General features: G+C 41.5%; 1 long non-coding RNA gene across 5 annotated transcripts in view; it reads right to left on the bottom strand.

Moving 5' to 3' along the window:
- LOC103378174 (uncharacterized) overlaps window positions 1–5,166 on the bottom strand; it is a 74,280-nt gene that overhangs the window by 2,563 nt on the left and 66,551 nt on the right. For 4 of the 5 annotated variants that reach the window (XR_003049553.1, XR_003049551.1, XR_003049549.1 and 1 more), the window contains exons 6-8: window positions 1,280–3,177; window positions 340–1,218; window positions 36–190 (exon numbers count right to left, since the gene is read on the bottom strand). This is a non-coding gene — a long non-coding RNA (uncharacterized LOC103378174). The remainder of the gene's footprint in view (window positions 1–35; window positions 191–339; window positions 1,219–1,279; window positions 3,178–5,166) is intronic. The other variant, XR_003049552.1, reaches the window with a different exon arrangement.

The following is a 5,166-nucleotide window of genomic DNA, read 5'->3' as shown; positions in this document are numbered from 1 at the left end:
GTACTGTAGCAAATAGAGTTTACAGTGTAACCCACCTGTCTCTGAGGAGTACACTCCAAAGCTCTTGTCCCAGAAGCCACACACCAGGATGTAGCAGTTGTCAGCTGTCACCACAGAACAGTGTGAGGTGATTTGGATGCTCTGGTCCACTAAGTCTGTGATCTGACGCTTGTTGCTTCGACTCTGTGGGCTGCGGGAATAAAGAAGGAGAACAAATAAAACAAGTGTCGAGGGGTAAGAATGCTACTTTGAATCTTTGAAGACACTGCGAGGGGAGAGTTTTTATTTTTAGTTTTTACATGCTGACATTTCCATTCAGAGGAGTGCTGCCTTACTCACCCACAGAGAGTCTTCCTCCACGGCTGCTGATGAGCCTGCTGCAGTGTAGCCTGGAGCAGACCTGCTCCTGTACACAGTCTAAAAGCAAAAAAAACAACAACACATTTTGAGAGAAATTTTAAAACACAATTTCACACACACACAAACCCACAAATACCTGTTCCTCTTTCAGATGTATACAACATATTTTCTAGAGCACCAGTGTTCGGATCTGCAGTATGTGTTTCCATGTTCTAAATGTGTCATCAGAAACACTGCCACATTTCTCCGATGGATTGTTTTCCCTCCTGTGTTGAACTTGATTAGGACATTTCATGCAATGTGAAAAAACCCCAAACATCTGGGGCTGGTTTTGAAATAGCAACATTGCTGTAAAATATGGAGGAGACCTTATTATGTTCATTACAGTGAAAAAGATACAGCACGTTCCCCGTTCTCCATGACAGAGAGGCAGAGTCTGGTGCAGCTGTGTTCATTAGTGCAGGAGGAACCAGAGCAGCCACACAGACCCGGCTGTTTGGATCCAAGCGGAGACTGCGGTGAACTTGCTGACTAATTTTTTTAGTTAGGATTGACCCCTGACCCTGCGACCCAGGAGTGAGGAATGTCCATGAGTTTGGGTTCCTGGCGTCTAAACATTGATCAAAGAGCTGCTGCTGAGCTAGGTATTCTGTAGCACATTTGTTAGGGTCACATGGGTGAAACTGTATGTGTAATCCAGACTGATATAGCTCTTATAATGTTTTTTTTCTTCTGTAAATTTAATTCATTTCTTCACCTATTTTTAAGTGATATCAAGGTTATCAATTGTTTTGGCCAAAGTTGTTGAAACTTGGGTTTTTCTTTGGAAAGACAGAGGAGTTTTAACAACACTAGAACCTGAAACTGAAAACTTGGGTTATTCTTTGGAATGACAGAGGAGTTTTAACAACACTAGAACTTCCCAAGGCAAAAGGCTTAGTTTTTAGTTTTGCTCTTAAAAGAATTGAATTAAAGATAACATGAAGGTGTTTGGACTAGCAAATAACACGAGACTGCCAATATTCTGGGAGTCAAACTAGCCAGAAAATATCTGGAAAAGGGTCAGAAATAACAGCTAACATAATCATATTTATTTAAATTAACTTACACACTAGACCTTCAAATTTGATTTGATTGTTGATATATTAATAATATTGTTTTTGTAATAATCTGTATCTCAGAAGAAAACCTGCTAGAATTCACACTGTCTCCATTTTCCTAAATACCTGAGCAGATCCAGGCAGTCAGATCCAGGCAGTCAGACCTGGCACAAACGCTGCAGCTGAAACACACACTGTGTGGCAGTTGACTTGGTGGGAGAGACAGAACGGGCGAGCGTCACTGTGTGGAAGCATTTGCATTATTTTGAACTTGTTAGGGGGAAAAGCACAGGGACAACAGTTGTGCTGGAGGAGCTTGTCAACCGTGAAGAAACTTCATGGAACTGTGAAGGTTAGCTTAGCGCTACAGCTGGGTGGAGGAGGAGAACGCTGTCTGAGGCTGGGCTACGACAGCAACGAATAACTTCACCAAAATCTGTCACTCCACGGGAATACTCAGGTCTGCAGCAGCGCCGTGGAGAAAGGCACTCTTACTATTGTCAGCTGTGAAGTCTCCCTGCCGTACTTCACATTCAAACACAAGCCTCGCAATGACTATAAACCTGGAGAAACTAATAAATAAAGCCTTTTAGTTTAATAAGAAAAACCCCAGTTGACAACTACTTCCTGTCATTAAGAGCTTTAAAAGTAACAAAAACATCTTTACTAACTTTGCTGTTACAAGACATTAACATTAAAAGGCTTTAGGTTAGATTAGATTTGATTAAATTTGATATAACTTCTTGGAAAATTAAATGTGTGGTGTCCATTGTACATCTCAAATGATTAATTCTGAAATTAAATTCCAAAATAGAGGAAAGTATTTTGATGGCCACATCAGAAAAGTGATGATGGTTCATAATTCGCCTTCTTCACCTGATCTATTTTGGGACCAGTCACATGTTTAGTTCTTCAAACCTGGAGTTCTGTTTTAACACAACTTTACACAAAGCTATAAAAATATTCATACAATTCTAATAAAAAAAGGTTATGTCAGTTTTAAAAAAAAGCTTTAAATCTTTTTATCCCAGATCTTTGACTCAGAGTTTTCTCTGGTCATCATCTTTTTTCTGTAGGAGTCACAACTGCTTCAAAGTAAAAATTCCCAAAAAACAGAAAAATCAGAGAGCCCTACTTTGCAGACTTCCTAGCAGACAAACGATACAATCAGTAGGGTTTAATTGTGAGATAATGAGCTCCGTGCAGTCTATAAAACGGATGAGACAGATAAGAGCTGCAGAAAGTGCAATCGAGGCAGCTGTTACACCAGTAGGGAGCACTCTTCCCTTTATAGACACCAAATCCTTAATGGGACTCGCAGTACTGTTGGAGCAGACTAACCCTCTGAAAAATGTTCTATTTTTTTATTATTATTATGGGTGTGATCCATATGAGGTATAACTTCTAAAATATTCATATTTATGTTGTAAAAGAGTGAAATAAGAGAAAAACAAATCAGGACATCAAGTCATTTTAGTCAAATATCCTGGTATACTAGGAGACACCTTTGACTCATATACCTGCTGTGTACTGTATATATGTTACATACATATGTGGGTCCTATATCACGCTGGACACACATTCACACACACAATGGGAATCCTCCCAGTGTGCTCTTGGCTCTCCCCAGGTGCACTGCAGAGCAGCGTGGAGGATGTGGCTGGATAAGCAACCGTGATGGCGTCTGTCCAAACCTCTGGATCAGAGCTCCTGTAGCCTACGGCAGAAACAGAGATGCAGGGAGGCACAGAGAGGGAGAGAGGCGGGGAGAGAGTGTGAGAGAGTGGCTGTCACAATCAATATGCATCAAAGTGATGGGTCAATGCGTTACTTGACAATGCAAGCAAATCCTAACTCAGCCGTGCCTCTGAGGACGAGGAGAAGGCAGAGGGGGAGGAGGTAAAACCCGCCTTAGTTCCTTACCCCCTCACCCTGTCGGCCATGCTGCAGAGTCATCCAAGTGTTAGTATGGAGGAGACAAGCCTTTTCCTATTAACATGCTTCAGTTAACCATTACCATTTCCAGCAGCAGGGGCCTGCTGCACAAACGTTAACCCACAGTGACATCCTGGCAGGACTGCAGTTTGCCGGCCTGTTTTTTTTTTCTTTTTTTTTTTTAGATGTTATTGTGCAGGAAACAAAGGCACCAAAACACAGACGATGTGCACACAAAATGCACAACCATACACAGACACACAGACTGTGGTGGATCCAGTTTTTGTAATATAGGGTGTTAATACACACTTTAACGTATGAGTCAGAGGCTTTTGGATACTTTTTAGGGCAGTTAATTCCAATAGTGCATCTAGGTTTTGCGGTATTGCTAAGCTATTCGCTTGTATTAGCTTTGTCTAGGCTAGCATACAGTGTTCTGCTGTGACACTTGATTATGGGTGAATTATAAGTTAGAACTTCAAGAATGAGAGAGAAGAAAATAAAAAGACACTGAAACAAAACAAAACAAAAGCTTAATATTTAAACTAGAAACCCATTAAATGGAAAGTACACTTCTGCTTTTTTTCTTCCAGCAGTACAAGCAGCTGAGCTTGACTGGAAGTGGGACATTCCACAGCAGGAGTGATTGATGTGACTGGAGCCACTTCCACCATCAGAGGGGAGCTTGTAGATGTCCGTCAATGCCACTGTGCACAATAGAACTTACATCGCTCAGCCTTCCGCACGCCTCTCTGACTGCCTGGCTCCTCGTTTCTTTTTTTTCCCCTTCTCCCTCCGTGGCCTTAACACACTTCCTGATATCAAAGGGACCAGTTGTAGGTGATGGTGAATAAGGCCACACAAACTGTGAGACAAACTGCTGCTCCTGACAACTCCTACTCCGTCCTCCCAGGTGGTCACCTGCTGTCTGCTTTCCATTAAAGTTGCTGGCATCGTTACAGTTACTGTGTAGTTTGAAGAGTCAATTTGACACTATCAAGCACCAATCAATCACTCTTCCCAGCAGAGTTGGACAAGCAAAGAACATAAAGGTTGGATGATACTACAGTACACTGTCAAACCCCCATGTACTGTATCTATACATGGATCCTATATGGTTTAATGGCTCAGTCAGGTGGAGGAGGGAAGTCCTGAACTGAAACTTAATAAAGTACTTGGGCTTTTCCAGGTACACAAAAGCCTGTATGTAAACGTTCAATTAGTATAGGACCAGAGTATTGCAGTTTTTATTGAACACCTGCCTAAAAGGTTTCAGAACTCATCGCCTATAATTGTACTCAATACTTTATATCCAATATCCAAGTATGCAAACAAAGGCTGTTGTGATAATTCTGCATACCATGCATGTTTTTGGTGCATCAGCCACCTTCAGGTCAAAGGTCGTCCGTCGTGCACTATGACATTACTACAGTATCTGGCCATAAATCCAGTTCTATAAGAAGATCATTGCCGGGACTAAACCAGGTTCAACCTGAGGCTGATTCCTGACAGGAAGTAAACATCAGACCCAAAATGTTTTTCTTTTGTGATGCTGTTTTACAATATTTATATAACCAATAAAAAAACCCAACACATTTTATCAGTCAGGTCAGACTGATTGAAAGACCTGCGTGCCGTCACCATGAGCGTATCCAGGTGAACCTATTAAAAACATGTCATCTAATCACTTTGTTGTCTTTGTTCATTCTGATCTGTCAAGACGGACAGCGGCAGCTGAGCAGGGATGAAGCCACACTGATGAATAATTTAT

Source organism: Cynoglossus semilaevis, chromosome 4, assembly GCF_000523025.1.
Source record: "Cynoglossus semilaevis isolate Cse_v1.0 chromosome 4, Cse_v1.0, whole genome shotgun sequence".
In the NCBI taxonomy this organism is placed as follows: Eukaryota; Metazoa; Chordata; class Actinopteri; order Pleuronectiformes; family Cynoglossidae; genus Cynoglossus; species Cynoglossus semilaevis.
The sequence above is the reverse complement of the archived record's forward strand: the minus strand, read 5'-3'. Positions and strand labels throughout refer to the sequence as shown.